The sequence below is a fragment of the Saccopteryx bilineata genome, chromosome 1 (genome assembly GCF_036850765.1).
Source record: "Saccopteryx bilineata isolate mSacBil1 chromosome 1, mSacBil1_pri_phased_curated, whole genome shotgun sequence".
Taxonomy (NCBI): Eukaryota; Metazoa; Chordata; class Mammalia; order Chiroptera; family Emballonuridae; genus Saccopteryx; species Saccopteryx bilineata.
In genome coordinates this window covers 105,569,125-105,586,892 of record NC_089490.1, presented here as the reverse complement: position 1 = coordinate 105,586,892, position 17,768 = coordinate 105,569,125, and the positions used below count along the sequence as shown (strand labels likewise).

General features: G+C 44.3%; 1 long non-coding RNA gene and 1 other non-coding gene across 3 annotated transcripts in view; both read right to left on the bottom strand.

The window, feature by feature from the left end:
• LOC136326762 (uncharacterized) overlaps positions 1-17,768 on the bottom strand; it is a 76,414-nt gene that overhangs the window by 2,627 nt on the left and 56,019 nt on the right. The window contains exon 5 of one of the 2 annotated variants that reach the window (XR_010729514.1): positions 2,339-3,080. The exons of the other annotated variant lie outside the window; for it this stretch is intronic. This is a non-coding gene — a long non-coding RNA (uncharacterized lncRNA). Of the gene's footprint in view, positions 1-2,338; positions 3,081-17,768 lie in introns of those variants that run through there. 2 annotated transcript variants of the gene reach the window in all.
• Positions 6,947-7,022, bottom strand: TRNAT-CGU (transfer RNA threonine (anticodon CGU)). The gene has a single exon. It is a non-coding gene; the product is annotated as a tRNA-Thr (tRNA).

Here is a 17,768-nt window from a genome sequence, read left to right as displayed (position 1 = left end):
CCCTGGTAAGTAGAGCAGAGAACCAGGCTTTGTCATTAGACAGACCTGAATTCGAATCCTGATTCTAGCACTCACTAGCTGTGTGATCTTGAGCAAGTAGTTGAGTTTCTTTGAGCCTCCCCCTTCTCTATAAACAAGAACAGCACAATAGCTATGAAGATTCAATAAATGTAAGCACTCAACATAATTGGCACATAGTACACACTCAACAGATGGTTTCTGCCTCCCCTTGGGAGCTGTGTTCTTTGTAGGGCCAGGAGCCTCCATCGCGGCCATTCATTATGGAGGTTTGCATTGGATTTGGACAGTCAGTAAAGAAGCAATGAAGCCAAAAACTGGTGGGCCATCATCTTTAATCCTAGCTTGCACCCGGTGGGCAAGTAAAAACACACACTGGGCTCCAAAACCCACTCATTCAGTGCTCACAAAGCTACTGACTTATCCAAGTTTCCTAGAATCATAGGTTTCTAGCTCACCAGACTTATTCACCTGTGTTCCTCATCTCCTTCCTTCTCTCTGCACAAACTCTGCACAAACTGGCTTTTCACTCAACACTCCGCCACCTTGGCTGCTTCTCCAGGCCTCCTGCACGTGGCCTTTCTCTGCTCTCTGCTCTCTGCTCTCTAATGCTAATCTCAGGAACCAAGAGAGCAAGCTCCTGTTCTGCCCCCATTTTATAGTGTAGAAATCAAAACCTTTAATCCAATATACAAAATAGAGAAGTCTCTAATACAAAGTCACTTATTTGAGGCATAATTGGATTGTACCACCCCACATCAAAAAGGGTGGGAAAGGCTTAGTCCTAAAACCAAGCCCCAGGCTATAAGGATCCTGCTTGCCCACAGCCCACCCCCAACACACATTAATATCACTTGGGTGACAGGCTTCCATGTGGGCAGCGTCATCTTTAACAAAGTGAGCATAATATATTTTATCTGCCCAACATTCTTCAAAGTCCCCTGAGAAACTCCAAATACTCTTACATTAGTAATAATAGATAGGCATTATTATCTCCATGTTGCAAATGAGGAAGCTGAAAATGAAAGGTCCCAAATAGGTTCCTCTGCAAAAAAAAAGTGACCAAACTAGAATACGCTCTTAATTTTATCCAGCACCCACGTTGGTGACAGATTTGACACACTATTGCTTCTGAAGCAGCTTTATCTAGTTTATATATAATTGTCTTTGGGCTGGCTTTATCTTCTGATTCAAGAACTGTTTCCTTTGTCGTTTTTGTTTTTTTTTTTTCATTTTTCTGAAGTTGGAAACGGAGAGACAGTCAGACAGACTCCCGCATGCGCCCGACCGGGATCCACCCGGCCGCCCACCATGGGGCGACGCTCTGCCCACCATGGGGCGATGCTCTGCCCATCCTGGGCGTCGCCATGTTGCGACCAGAGCCACTCTAGTGCCTGGGGCAGAGGCCACAGAGCCATCCCCTGTGCCCGGGCTATCTTTGCTCCAATGGAGCCTTGGCTGCGGGAGGGGAAGAGAGAGACAGAGAGGAAAGCGCGGCGGAGGGGTGGAGAAGCAAATGGGTGCTTCTCCTGTGTGCCCTGGCCGGGAATCGAACCGGGTCCTTTGCCGTTTTAATCTTTCTTTTTCCCCAGTGATTCACAGTAGGTTGAACACATGGTTAGTACTTATTCTTGCTTCCAGAATAGTGTTTTTATTTTTAGAGTAAAACACGCACAACATAAAATTACCCCCCATATACAGAAGAATTTACACTAAAAAATAAGGCTCTCTCCCACCTTATCCCTAAACCCCCAAATCTCCCTGAATAGAGGCAACTACTGTTAGGTTTTTGTGCATCCTTCCAGAAAGAGTCTTTGCATTTGCAATGAGAGCCTAGCTTTAAGGTGGGAATTGAGTCCTTTTCCTGTTATCAGGCAAATGAGGAGTTATGGTCAATGATAATGTTAATCAGTCAATGCCTGGGAATGGGGGGGTAAAGAGTTGGGGGAAGAGAGCCCAAATTGGCCTGACGGAATATTGAATATTAAGTATGATCAAAAGCCAATCAGTGTTGAAACAGAGTTTTCTTTCGGTTCTGAGCTTCTAGACCCAGATGCCCTGTGGAAAGATGCTCCTGTAACTACATTCTATATTTTTAAAAATATTGTGTGCTATCTGAAAATATTGTCCGGAGAAATCTTTACACATGTAGAGCAATAAAATGAGCAAGATGGAGCCTAGTAATTATCACAAGTTAACAATGTTCTCACAAAGGAGACTTAAACAATGATTCAAATACACTAAAAGATTCTAGAATTTATTTCTCAGATATTTATTGAGCATTTTATTTATTTATTTATTTTTAATTTTTTGTGACAGAGATAGAGAGAGAGACAAAGAAGGACAGATAGGGACAGACAGAGAGGAAAGGAGAGAGATGAGAAGCATCAATTCTTCGTTGCAGCTTTTTTTTTTTTTGTATTTTTCTGAAGCTGGAAACGGGGAGAGACAGTCAGACTCCCGCATGCGCCCAACCGGGATCCACCCGGCACGCCCACCAGGGGCGATGCTCTGCCCCTCCGGGGCCTCGACCAGAGCCACTCTAGCGCCTGAGGCAGAGGCCAAGGAGCCATCCCCAGCACCCGGGCCATCTTTGCTCCAATGGAGCCTCGGCTGTGGGAGGGGAAGAGAGAGACAGAGAGGAAGGAGAGGGGGAGGGGTGGAGAAGCAGATGGGCGCCTCTCCTGTGTGCCCTGGCCGGAAATCAAATCCGGGACTTCCGCATGCCAGGCCAATGCTCTACCACTGACCCAACCGGCCAGGGTCTTGTTGCAGCTTCTTAGTTGTTCATTGATTGCTTTCTCATATGTGCCTTGAGGGGGACCTCCAGCAGAGCCAGTGACCCCTTGCTCAAGTCAGCGACCTTTGGGCTCAAGCCAGCAACCATGGAATCATGTCTATGACCCCATGCTCAAGTCCGATGAGCCCACACTCAAGCCGGTGACCTCGGGGTTTTGAACCTGGGTCCTCTACATCCCAGTCTGATGCTCTATCCATTGTGCTACCGCCTGGTCAGGTTTACTGAGCATTTATGATGTTCCAGGCCTCCCTCATGTCAGGAGCTGGAAAAAGGAGGTAAACAAATATATAATTGTTATTTTTTTTTTTTTACAGGGATAGAGAGAGTCAGAGAGAGGGATAGATAGGGACAGACAGACAAGAATGGAGAGAGATGAGCCTGACCTGTGGTGGCGCAGTGGATAAAGCATTGACCTGGAATGCTGAGGTTGTCGGTTCAAAACCCTGGGCTTGCCCAGTCAAGGCACATATGGGAGTTGAAGCTTCCTGCTCCTCCCCCTTTCTCTCTCTCTCTCTCTCTCCTCTAAAATGAATAAATAAATTAAGAAAAAAGGAATGGAGAGAGTTGAGAAGCATCAATCATCAGTTTTTCATTGCGAGACCTTAGTTGTTTACTGATTGCTTTCTCATATGTGCCTTGAACACGGGCCTTCAGCAGACCGAGTAACCCCTTGCTCAAGCCAATGACCTTGGGTCCAAGCTGGTGAGCTTTTACTCAAAGCAGATGAGCCCGCGCTCAAGCTGGTGGCCTTGGGGTCTCGAACCTGGGTCCTCTGCATCCCAGTCTGACGCTTTATCCACTGTGCCACCACCTAGTCAGGCATAATTGTTATTTCTGTTTCCCTCTTTAACTGTCTTTCCAGCCATTCCATTATTATTATTATTTCATTTGAGACTCCCAGGCCCCTAGGAGGCTCAGAAAGATAGATTCACCCAAGATAATGTGAATGTAGCTAGCTAACCCTGGCAGAGTGAGGGCCACAACCTGCACACCCAATGTACTTTCCCCAAACACAGTTGCAGCTCTAAGAGCTCAGGATCTGAATTCTACCATAAACTCTTCAATTGCTGCAAGTGAAATACTGAGAAAATGTGGAGGCTCTACACTCGTATTCATTGCAGCAATATTTGCAATAGCTTAATGGTAGAGGCAACCCAAGTGTGCATTGATGGATGAATGGATAAAATAAAATGTGGTGGATTATTGTGCCTGACCTGTGGTGGCACAGTGGATAAAGTGTCAACCTGGAGACACTGAGGTTGCCGGTTCGAAACCCTGGGCTTGCCTGGTCAAGGCACATATGGGAGTTGATGCTTCCTGCTCTCCCTCCTTCTCTCTCTCTCCCCTCTCTATAATGAATAAATTTTAAAAAATGTGGTGGATTATTGTATTATTACAAAATAGATAATTATTTATCCTTAAAAAGAAAGGAAATTCTGACACATGCTACAACATGGATGACCCTTGAAGACATTATGCTAAGTGAAATAAGCTGGTCTCAAAAGAACAAAGAGAATGACTCTGCTTATAGGAGGTATCTAAAACACACAAATGCATAGAGACAGAGTAGAATGGTGGTTACCAGGGGCAGCAGAGAGGGAGAAATAGAGAGTTATTGTTCAATGGGTACAGAATTTCAGTTTGGGAAGATGAGTTCTGTTCATCCAGACAGTGGTAATGGTTGTACAACATGTGATGGTACTTAAAGCTACTGTACTGTACAGTTTTTTAAAAGACTATTTATTCATTTTAGAGAGGAGAGAGGGGGAGAGAGGAGGGAGAGAGAAGGGGGTTGGAACAGGAAGCATCAACTCCCATATGTGCCTTGACCAGGCAAGCCCAGAGTTTCGAACCTCAGCATTCCAGGTCGACACTTTATCCACTGCACCACCACAAGTCAGGCTGAACGGTACACTTAAAAATGGTTAAAATGGCTTTATCTTATGTGCATTTTACCACAATTTTTATTGATTGATTTTAGAGCGACAGAGAGAGAGAGGAAAACCAAAAAAAAATTTTTTGTGTGTGACAAGAGATAGTGAAAGAGACAAAGAGAGGGACAGATACAGACGGACAGGACGGGAGAGAGATGAGAAGCATCAATTCTTCATTGCGGCACCTTAGTTGTTCATTGATTGCTTTCTCATATGTGCCTTGACCAGTGGGCTACAGCAGAGTGAGTGACCCCATGCTCAAGCCAGCGACCTTGGGCTCAAGCCAGTGACCTTGGGCTTTAAGCCAGCAACCTTGGGCTCAAGCCAGTGACCTTGGGCTCAAGCCAGTGACCTTGGGCTTTAAGCCAGCAACCTTGGGCTCAAGCCAGTGACCTTGGGCTTTAAGCCAGCAACCTTTGGGCTCAAGCCAACAACCATGGGGTCATGTGTATGATCCCACGCTTAAGCCAGCCACCTCGGGGTTTTGAACCTGAGTCCTGTGCATCTCAGTCTGATACTCTATCCACTGTGCCACAGCCTAGTCAGGTGGAAAAACCACAATTTTAAAAAATTAAAAAGAAAAAATGCTGAGACTCCTCTAATACTAACTCAGACAGTCCAAAGGTCAAGAGAAAAGGCCTGACTCTGTTGGAGTGTGCTCATCATGACCCTTGCCAGAATGACAACGATGTGTGCAGTGGACATCTGGACACAGGTAACTACTCAGCATCCCCTTCCTCTTCCTTCTGGAAACAGAATCCTTTCTTCTGGTAAAGGAACCAACATCATGAAGTTCAATGAAACCTAGACCAAACCAGTCCATACCCCATCACTGTGGTCAAGGAATTTAAATAAACAGAAGCTAAGAAAAATTAGGTCATTTTTATCAGACTTTTTTCCTACATCAGTTCAAATGCTGGAGTGGTTTTAAAATATGTCATTTTAGAGAGGAGAGGGAGAGACAGAGAGAGAGAGAGACAGAGAGAGAGGCGAGACAGAGAGAGACGAGGGGAGGAGCTGGAAGCATCAACTCCCATATGTGCCTTGACCAGGCAAGCCCAGGGTTTCAAACCAGCAACCTCAGCATTTCCAGGTCGACGCTTTATCCACTGCGCCACCACAGGTCAGGCAAGCTGATGAGCTTTTGCTCAAACCAGATGAGCCCACGCTCAAGCTGGCGACCTCGGGGTCTCGAACCTGGTTCCTCCACATCCCAGTCCGATGCTCCATCCACTGCGCCACCACCGGGTCAGGTGATAATACAACATTATAATAGACATGCATTCAAAACCAACCTGGAAGTGTCCCGATCTTAGAGATGCTCAGTATGCAACCTTCCTGTGTAACGTGCCCCCATGGGCTGATCCATCCCAGCCCCTGTGGCACACCATTGTGGATGGCTATAATGGTAGCACTCTGTGTTATTATACTTCACTGGCACTGACTACAAGGAAGAAGCAACCGAAACGCAAGGTTCTTTGTTGGTTTGTTTGTTTGTTTGTTTATTTTCCAGGGATAGAGAGAGAGAGAGTCAGAGAGAGGGATAGATAGGGACAGACAGACAGGAACGGAGAGAGATGAGAAGCATCAATCACCAGTTTTTTGTTGCGACACCTTAGTTGTTCATTGATTGCTTTTTCATATGTGCCTTGACCGCGGGCCTTCAGCAGACCGAGTAACCCCTTGCTCGAGCCAGCGAGCTTGGGTCCAAGCTGGTGAGCTTTTGCTCAAGCTGGCGACCTCAGAGTCTCGAACCTGGGTCCTCTGCATCCCAGTCTGACACTCTATCCACTGTGCCACCGTCTGGTCAGGCGAAATGCAAGGTTCTTGATGTGTCCCCAGGTGCATCTTAATTGTTCACACAGAGTCACATTTCTGAACAACTCATTTTTGAAAATATTCCATTCTATTTCTTTTTTTTTTTTCTGAAGTGAGAAGCAGGGAGGCAGAGAGACAGACTCCCGCATGCACCTGACCATGTGGCATGCCCACTAGGGGGCGATGCTCTGCCTATCTGGGACATTGCTCTGTTGCAACCAGAGCCATTCTAGCACTTGAGGTGAGGGCCATGGAGCCATCCTCAGCGCCTGGGTCAACTTTGCTCCATTGGAGCCTTGGCTGCAGGAGGGGAAAGAGATAGAGAGAAGGAAAGGGGGAAGGGTGGAGAGGCAGATGGAGAAGCACTTCTCCTGTGTGCCCTGGTTGGGAATCGAACCCAGGGCTTCCACACACGGGGCCGACACTCTACCACTGAGCCAATCAGCCAGGGCTATCTATTCCTTTTTAATTGTCCTGTATTGTTGAGTTAAAAAAAAAGTACTACAGTGTGTACATATGAATATGATGTAATATTTGTGCAGAAAAAGATGGGATATATATAGTTAAAGAAGAAACTGATAGCCTAATCAGGTGGTGGCTCAGTGGATAGAGCCTTGGCCTAGGATGCAGAGGACCCAGGTTCAAAACCCAAGGTTGCAGGCTTGAGCAGGGGCTCAGTCAGCTTGAATACGGGTTCACCATAGGATGATGGACATAACCCTATGGTCACTGACTTGAGCCCAAAGGTCGCTGGCTTGAAGCCCAAGGTCACTGGCTTGAGCTCAAGGTCACTGGCTTGAGCAAGGGGTCACTCGGACTGCTGTAGCCCCCCAGTCAGGCACATATGAAAAAGCAACCAGTGAACAACTAAGGTGTCACAACAAAGAATTGATGCTTCTGATATTATTAGTTATCTCCAAGGTGGGAAACAATAAGATAGTAGGGGAAATAGGGTGGAGAGCCAATTTTTCATTGTCTAACCTTATACAACTTTTAAATTGTGAAACATTAGAATATATTATTTACTCCAGTGATTTTTCAACCTATTTCACCTCATGGCACATATAAACTAATCACTAAAATTCGATGACACACATACACAAAAATTATGTTTCTTTTCCAGTCTGCCCCCCCCCCAAAAGGAATAATTTTGATTTATTCACACTACATGGCTATTGATGTGTTGGCTGTTGTCTTTTTATTTTATTTGACAATCTAAGAGAAAAGAGGTCAGTGCCCCTAACTTGTCAGGTATTGCATGTTTTAAAAATTCTTGCAGCATATCAATTGAAAACTGCTGACTTACTGAAAAGCAATGCCAAAGGAAAATAAATAATTTGTGCCTCTATTTTCTCCAAACTTTGTACTGAGCTGAAATTTTAACTTACGACACAACAAATAAGTCCTTAAAGAATAACATTCAAGTAATATTTACTGAGCCCCTATTTGGTGCCCTGGCCTACTGGTGCTGGAGGACAGAGCAGGGGACAAAATGATTTTAAAAGTTTTTGTTTTTTTTTAATTTAAAAGAAAAAAGGTCCTTGTCCACAAGAAACAAATTCTAGCATGGAAGATAGAAAACAACCCAAAATAATGAACAGGAAAACATACTATAAGTTAGAAAGTGGTAAGTGAAAAGAACTGAGCAAGATTAGGAAGGTCTGAGAGTAAGAGAATGTGGGAGTGACAAAGGGGTACAATTTTAAGTAAAGTGTTAGGACAGGCCTCATTGAGAGAGTGACATTTTTGTGTGTGACAGAGACAGAGGGAGGGACAGATAGGGACAGACAGACAAGAAGGGGGAGAGATGAGAAGCATCAATTCTTCATTGCGGCTCCTTAGTTGTTCGTTGTTTGCTTTCTTATATGTGCCCTGACAGGGAGGCTATAAACTGGGCTCAAGCTGGTGAGCTTTGCTCAAACCAGATGAGCCTGCGCTCAAGCCGGAGAGCTCAGGGTTTTGAACCTGCGTCTTCCGCACCCAGTCCAATGCCCCATCCGCTGCGCCACCACCTGGTCAAGCTGAGAGGGTGACATTTGAGCAAACATTCAACATTGTGAAATTGAGGATGAGTCTACTCTTTTTTCTGATATTTCACCATTCTGCTGGATCACTTGAAATTATCTGAGCCAATTTTGCATTATTTTTCCAATAAAAACTATTTATAGAAATATTAGAACTATAAAATATGTTGTAAAGAGTTTATGGGTTAGTTGAGTGCATTGTTCTAAAGTTAAATGTAGCAAGGAAATTTCTTAGCATTATATAGATTTCTCTAGGGTAACTACAGAGAGAAGACAGAATGCAAAAAATTCCTCTGAAATCTCCTTTGTGTTTAAGAGAGTGGCTCTGATATCAAACTGTTTGAAGCAAGCTTTACCCATTCTACCTAGGTCAACTTGGCCAATTTCTTAATACCTCTCTATCTCAGTTTCCTATTATACCCAAGTCATAGAGTTTTAGGGACCCAATAAGGTAATGCATATAAATGCATACAGGAAGTGCTCAGTAAGTGGTCAACATGGACCAGTACCAACCTGCCTTGATTCAGATTCTGAGCCAGCACCAATGGACTAAGTGGATTTCAGGGAGTGTCTTTGTATCTCTGTGCTTAGGTTTTCCTCATCTGAAAAATAGGGGTAATAATAATAGTACTGACTTCCCAGGGTGTTTATTAGAACTAAATAAGTTACTACACGTAAAACACTTAGAATAGGATATAGTCAGCATTATTAGTCTGATTAGGGCTGCCACAAAAAAAAAATCACAGACAGGGTGGCTTCAACAGCAGAAATGTCTTTTCTCACAGTTCTGGAGGCTGGAAGTCTGAGGTCAGGGTGTCAGCAGGGTTGGTTCTTGTGAGAGCCCTCTTCCTGGCTTGCAGATGGCTCCCTTCCTACGCTGTTCTTCCATGGCTTTTCCTCCATGCTTGTGCAAGGAGAGAAAGAGAGACCTCTCTCACTTTCTCTTATAAATCCACCAATCCTATCATGTGAGGACCCTACCTTATGACCTCATTTAGTCTTAATTACCTCCTAAAAGCCGTATCTCCAAATAACTTTAAAATATAATAAGCCAAAGTAGGATGCAAAGTCATGTGCATAGTATACTATCTTTTGCTTCTTTAAAAAAAGAAAAAAAGAGGAAAAATAAGAGAAGAATCTATGTATGTTCTTGCTTGTAAATAGTATCTCCATAAAGATTTTCAAAAAAATTCGTGACAGTACATAGTTGCCTCTGGTGAGGGACCAGGGAACTGGAGACAGGGATTCTGCATATTCCTCTGGTGCCTTTTGAATTTTGAACCATTGAACATAAACCATATTTTAAAAGAGAGAGGAGAGCCTGACCTGTGGTGGCGCAGTGGATAAAGCGTCGACCTGGAAATGCTGAGGTCGCCGGTTCGAAACCCTGGGCTTGCCTGGTCAAGGCACATATGAGAGTTTATGCTTCCAGCTCCTCCCCCCCTCCTCTCTCTCTGTCTCTCCTCTCTCTCTCTCCCTCTGTCTCTCCCTCTCCTCTCTAAAATGAATAAAAAAAAATTTAAAAAAATTAAAGAGAGAGGAGAGAAGAAGAAACAAACAGAAAGAGTTGTAGCCAGGGTAAAGTCATGGTGAGAGGAGACAGAAATAGGAGAAAGAAAAGAAAGAAAAGCCACTATGGCATGAATTTGGTATTATCGTTGATATCTAGGGAGTGGATTTTGGGGCCAAAAAAGAATATATGGGATCATCTAGGTACTCAGGGCTGAAGTATGCAAATCCAACAGACACATCATTTATTTACTGTCACATGCCTTCTTACAGTTATGATGTGTTCAGAATGGCAGGTGAGTGTGGCTTGGAGTCAGGGAAAGAAGGCAACTCCTCAGTATTCAAGGCATCAAGGGGGACATGGGATTCCAAGAAGGCTTAAGGTTGCGGGAGACATGGTGGTAACGTGTCTTCATGGACCAGGTGGAGGAAAGCTTATTTCTAAGATGATGGGTGTGAAAATGTTGGAGTCAGGAGTAGAGAGGGAAAATAGTCAAGGATGGAATAAAAAGGAAGAAGATAAAAATGACAGAAAACCTCATCTAGACCAGGCACTGTACTTGTGGTGGAGTCTGTGGGTTTTGCCAAGATCTAGGCCCCCTTCTTCTGGTAAAAGCACTCTGATTTTCTTTAAGCATCCTCTTTGTTAGTGTCTATTAAGGTTTCTCAACTGTGGCACCATTGACAGTTGAGCCTAGGGAATTCTCTGTTGTGGGAGCTGTCCTGTGTATTGTAGGATTGTTAGCAGCATCCCTGGCCCCCCCATTATAACAACCCCAAATTACTCTAGAAGACCTTCCCGAATTTTCCCTGGGTGGCAAAATCACTCCCCTTCCCATTGAGAACTATGGCTGTGAACTGCATATTGGACCAGGTGGCAAGAATCTGTAGGTGGCCTCTAGAAGTGGCACAGCAGAAAGTAATGGAGACCTCAGACCTACAACAGCAAGGACCTAAATTTTCCAACTACATGAATGAGTTGGGAAGCAGTAGATTTTTCCACAGAGCCTCTCAGTAGGAACTCAGCCCAGCTGACACCTGGATGTTAAGTCTTTTTTTTTTTTTGTATTTTTTCTGAAGCTGGAAATAGGGAGAGACAGTCAGACAGACTCCCACATGCGCCCGACCGGGATCCACCCGGCACGCCCACCAGGGGCGATGCTCTGCCCACTAGGGGGCGATGCTCTACCCCTCCAGGGCGTCGCTCTGCCGCGACCAGAGCCACTCTAGCGCCTGGGGCAGAGGTCAAGGAGCCATCCCCAGCGCCCGGGCCATCTTTGCTCCAATGGAGCCTTGGCTGCGGGAGGGGAAGAGAGAGACAGAGAGGAAGGAGGGGGTGAGGTGGAAAAGCAAATGGGCTCTTCTTCTATGTGCCCTGGCCGGGAATCGAACCCGGGTCCCCTGCACACCAGGCCGACGCTCTACCGCTGAGCCAACTGGCCAGGGCCAAGTCTTTTTTTTTTTTAAAGCAAGAGAGTGAAAGAAACAGAAAGAGGGATATATAGGGACAGACAGACAAAAAGGGAGAGATGAGAAGCATCAATTAGTAGTTCATTGATGGCTTTCTTATATGTGCCTTGACGGGGGCGGGGTCTACAGCAGAGAAGTGACACTTTGCTCAAGCCAGTGACCTTGGGTTCAAGCCAGCGACCTTGGAGTCATGTCAATGATCCCACATTCAAGTCAGCGACCCTGCGCTCAAGCTGGATGAGCCCACTCTCAAGCCAGTGACCTTGGAGTCTAACCTAGGCTCTCTGTGTCCCAGACCGATGCTCTATCCACTGTGCCACCACCTGGTCAGGCTGGATTTTAGTCTTGAGCTGGGAGAGAATAAACAGATGTTGTTATAAACTGCCATATTTGTGGTCATTTGTTATGCAGCAGTGGAGACCTCAAGTTCCCAGAGATATATCTATATAATAATTTCCTCCGCTCCTTTTCTCCCTTAAGCCACTTCAAATAGGTTTCTGTTATTTGCAACTCAAAATGTCCTCAGCACAATGTTACCTCATAGGCCTATTGAACTGGAAGATTGTATTGATCTGCATGTTTCACTATACATAAATTTTACCTCAGTTAAAAATATAAAACAGAGCCTGACCAGGCGGTGGTGCAGTGGATAGAGCGTTGGACTGGGGTGCGGAGGACCCAGGTTCGAGACCTCGAGGTCACCAGCTTGAGCGCAGGCTCATCTGGTTTAAGCAAAGCTCACCAGCTTGGACCCAAGGTCGCTGGCTTGAGCAAGGGGTTACTCGGTCTGCTGAAGGCCCACGGTCAAGGCACATATGAGAGAGCAATCAATGAACAACTAAGGTGTTGCAACAAAAAACTAATGATTGATGCTTCTCATCTCTCTCCGTTCCTGTCTGTCTGTCCCAATCTATCCCTCTCTCTGACTCTCTGTCTCTGTAAAAAATAAAAATAAAAATAAAATAAAACAGAAAACAATTACCTCACAGGATTGCAATGCACTTCCAGTTCTGAGTTAGTCAGGAATCTTTTTGAATACAAGTGACCGTAACTCAAACTGGGTTAAATTCGAAAAGGAATGTATAGTCTTACAGGAAAATCCAGGGGTGGGTCTGTGTAACAGTTCTCTATTGCTCCATTTCCTTTCTTTTTTAAAGCTGAATGATAGTCCATTTATGTATATAACATACTTGGTTAATCTGTCTATTTGTCGATGGACATTTGGGTTGCTTCCTCCTCTTGGCTCTCATGGATAACACTACTGTGAACAGGAGTTTGCAAATATCTCTTCAAGACTGCTTTCATTTCTTTTGGATACATACCAGAAGTGGGATTGCTGATCATAAGGCAGTTCTTAATTTATTTATTTTTCTTTTTTTTTATTGTTCGTTTGTTTGTTTGTTTTACAGAGACAGAGAGAGAGTCAGAGAGAGGGATAGATAGGAACAGACAGGAACAGAGAGATGAGAAGCATCAATCATCAGTTTTTTGTTGCGACACCTTAGTTGTTCATTGATTGCTTTCTCATATGTGCCTTGACCGTGGGCCTTCAGCAGACCGAGTAACCCCTTGCTCGAACCAGTTACCTTGGGTCCAAGCTGGTGAGCTTTGCTCAAACCAGATGAGCCCGCGCTCAAGCTGGCAACCTCGGAGTCTTGAACCTGGGTCCTCTGTATCCCAGTCCGACGCTCTATTCACTGCACCACCACCTGGTCAGGCAGAAAGACAGACTCTTGCATGCACTCAAACTGAGATCTATCCATCAAGCCCCCTATGGGGTGATGCTCTGCCCATCTGAGGTATTGCTCTGTTCCTTGGCAACTGAGCTATTTTTTTTTAATTTTTATTTATTTTTATTTATTTATTTTAGAGAGGAGAGGGAGAGACAGAGAGAGAGAGAATGAGAGACAGAGACAGAGAGAGAGAAGGGGGGGAGGAGCTGGAAGCATCAACTCCCATATGTGCCTTGACCAGGCAAGCCCAGGGTTTTTTGAACCGGCGACCTCAGAACTGAGCTATTTTAATGCCTAAGGTGAGGCCATGTAGCCATCCTCAGTGCCTGGGGCCAACTCGTTCAAACCATTCGAGCCATGGATGCAGGAGAGGAAGAGAAAGAGAAAGAGGGGGGCGGGGGAGTGTGGAGAAGCAGATGGTTCCTTCTCCTGTGTGTCCTAACCTGGAATCAAACCCAGGACTTCCACATGCCAGACCAACGCTCTACTGATGAGCCAACCAACCGAGGCCCATAAGGCAGTTCTACTTTAAATTTTCTTTCTTTCTTTCTTTCTTTCTTTCTTTCTTTCTTTCTTTCTTTCTCTCTCTCTTTCTCTCTCTCTTTCTTTCTTTCTTCTTTCTTTCTTTCTTTTTTTGTGGCAGAGACAGAGAGAGTCAGAGAGAGGGACAGATAAGAACAGACAGGAAAGGAGAGAGATGAGAAACATCAATTCTTTGTTGCTGCTCCTTAATTGTTCATTGATTGATTTCTCATATGTGCCTTGACCCAGGGACTACAGCAGACTGAGTAACCCCTTGCTCGAGCCAGCAACCTTGGGCTCAAGCTGGTGAGCTTTGCTCAAACCTGATGAGCCCGCACTCAAGCTGGCATTCTCAGGGTCTCAAACCTGGGTACTCCACATCTCAGTCTGACGCTTTATCCACTGCGCCACCGCCTGGTCCAGCTATTTTAAATGTTTTTAAGAAACTTTCATACCATTCCCCATAGGGGTTGTACCATTTTACCTTATCACCCACAGTACACAAGGATTTCTTCACATGCTCACCAACATTTGTTTTTTTTTAAATTTTTTAAAAGCCTCATTGGGTGCAGTGTGGTGAGTGGTTGGGAAGGGCTGAGAGGTGGACTCCTGTGGGCCTGGCACTGCCCACAATCAGTGGCTGAAGTGAAGCCAGAGGTGGATTTAACGGTGGGTGCACCGGGTGCGCGCCCTGGGCTCCAGCTTCTGAAGGGGCCCCACAAAACTCCAACTTTACACTTTTTTCTAATGATATCAAGTTTGGTTTCATATGTGCAATTTTAACATTAATAGTACATAATATTTTTATTTATTTAAAAATATGGTTAGCATGCATTTTTATTTTCCCTGTCTCTCTCTTTTTTTTAAGGGGCCCAATATTTTTTCCTGCCCCGGGGCCTCAACTGACCTTAATCCGTCTCTGAGTGAGGCATGAACCTGCCCAGCACTGGAGCTTGGTCCCGATGTGAAATGTTCTCACTGAGAGTGTGGCTTTGCAATGATGGTTCCTAGGCAAGTCTCAGGGCAGTTTGTATCAGCTTGACAACATTGTTTATTAATAACTGTGAGAGTGATGATTTGCACCTTGTCTCAATGAGGCCCCCCAGGAGGTTTGGCTGTTGGGTTAGTTACACAGCAAGAATATTCTATGTGACCCTCAGGGTATAAGAAGCCCAGCTTATGTTCCATTTTGGGCACTGTGATTCCAAGGTGTTCAGTGCACATGGTGGTAGTTCCTGATCTCAATGCAGAAGTATGTCCATTCTGCTCTGCAGAAAGGAGCCACTTAGTACTCACTGCTTGTGAGTTGTGATGCAGACTGGCTGCTTGCTATGCATGACTTGACTTTAACACTCTTGCTATACTGTAGCCTTTTCTATTATATGTATTGTCATTCATTTTGGGTTCTACTAGGTTTCTTTAGAAATCAAAGCCTGTCTAACTGCCCCCATTACTGTTAGGGGGAATGACTGGTTCTATGGCAGCCCAGTGTCGGGCACAAAATAATGACTTTATTATTATATATATTTGTTGAATAGTCCAGACTAAAGCTGGTGAGGAGTGAAGAGGAAGGACAGGAGTCCAGCTCCTTCTGCTCCCTCCTGAGTCACACAGACTGCCCATCAGTGCCTGGTCCATAAGATCTGATCAGTAAACACTTCTCAAATGAGTAAAAAAAGGAAAAAGAAACATTCTATTTACTTGGACTTGGCAATGATCTCAAGGTGCTACAGTAAAAGAAAGGAAGGTCAACAAGCAGGCGTCACAAGGCTTGTCCTTCCTCCAGGCCTCCTGGATACACCTTTCTAATGGCAGCTTCTCTTGGACCCTTTTAGATAAGTGTCCTGAAATGAGAGTGTTCTACTGATATATATATATATATATATATATATATATATATATATATATATATATATATATATATATATCAGGGAGATAAATGAGAAGCATCAATTTTTTGTTGTGCACTTTAGTTATTCACTGATTGCTTTCTCATATGTGCCTTGACCGGGGCGGAGGGGGGGGTCCAGCCAAGCCAGTGACCCTTGCTCAAGCCAGCAACCTTAGGCTCAAGCCAGTGACCATGGGGTCATGTCCTTGATCTCATGCTCAAACCAGTGACTTCGGGGTTTTGAACCTGGGTCCTCTGCATCCCAGGCTGATACTCTATCCACTGTGCCACCACCTGGTCAGGTCAACTAATTTTATTCTTGCAGATATTTCACACATATTCCTTTTCCAACATCGCCCCAGGGGTTCACTGGCCTTTTTGAACTGCTAATAATGGTTTAAAAACAGATTTTTTGGTACTAGTTGGTTTTTGTCAATCCTGTATCTTTTACAATTCCTCTTTCCAAAAATTGCCCATAAATTTTCTTTCTTTTAAAAACATTTTAAATAGAAGAATTCTCTTCACTTAAAAAAAAAATGTCTTCTGAAGTCCTGGATCTAGAGAAATCTTAAAGTGCCATCGATTCTTAAACTTCTCTCTTTTGCTCTTCCTTAAACACCACTAGCACCCCAAATGTGTGAAAGTTCCATATTACAATATTTTTATTCAGTAGTCAAGTCACATCTTTTGTGCTTGAGATGGGCTTTAACAGAAGTTGTCTATGAGTAAGTGTTCATTTTAGGTTTTTCTGAGCATTAATAAAAACGAACTTGATGGTTCACTGGAACCATTGGGAGGGAAAAAGCTGAACTGCTCTTTGCTTTAGTACTTGGAAAATGAGCAACAGGTTTCTTAACCCAGCCCTTTTAAAGAGGCTCTACAGATAGCATCTATAATAATAAAGATTAGCCTGACCAGGTGGTGGCTTAGTGGATAGAGCATCAAACTGGGATGCGGAAGACCCAGGTTCGAGACCCCGAGGTCGCCAGCTTGAGCGCAGGCTTATCTGGCTTGAGCAAAGAAGCTTACCAGCTTGAACCCAAGGTAGCTGGTTCGAGCAAGGGGTTATTCGGTCTGCTGAAGGCCCACGGTCAAGGCACATATGAGAAAGCAATCAATGAACAACTAAGGTGTTGCAATGAAAAACTGATGATTGATGCTTCTCATCTCTCTCCGTTCCTGTCTGTCTGTCTCTATCTAACCCTCTCTCTGACTCTCTGTCTCTGTAAATAAAAATAAATAAATAATAGTAATAATAAAGGTAATAATAATTTAAAAACAAAACTAAGCCAAAAAAGCTTATCTTGGGCAAAGGAATTTTGGTATTTACATTTGGAAACGAGTTTGTTTGATTTCTGTTAACTTTCCTGCCACATCTGTAGACAAGAATGAAGCTGCTTTCTGAGAAACTGACTCAAGAGCTGAATGGACCCATAGTTTCCTCACCCAAAGATTTTGCTTCAGTTGAGTTTCCTACCCAATGCCGCAAGAGCATGGCCTTACTTTTTATATCTAACCACACCTTTTTCTGAGTAAAGTTGAGATAAATACAAAGCACTTTTGTTTGTCAAGTGTATTTGTTGGGGATCCTTTCACATATAACTGGCAAAAAAAACCCCAAAAAATAACTAGAATAAATGAAAAGACAATTTATCAGCTCACCTAAAGTATTTGGCATCAGGCATAGCTTGATCCAGGAGCTCAAATGTTGTCATCAAGGCACACTCCCCTTTCCTTAAACAGGCCTTCTCTAATGGAGATGATAATGATGACTGGCAGTCTAAACTTACATTTCATCAGCTTGGCCCAGGAAAGAAGGTATCTTTCCAAATATTTTTGGCAGAACAGTCTCAAAGAAGATTTTGAATGGTCTCAGTTGTGTCACGTGCCTGATCCTGAACCACTCATTATGTCCAAGGGCATGGAATCCTTTGTGAGGTAGAAATGATCAAACCTTCCCAAACGACACAGGACAGGTTTCCTCATAGGGAAGAAGAATGCTGTTTCCAGAAGAGGGAAGGGATGTCAGGCAGACAAACACAACAGATA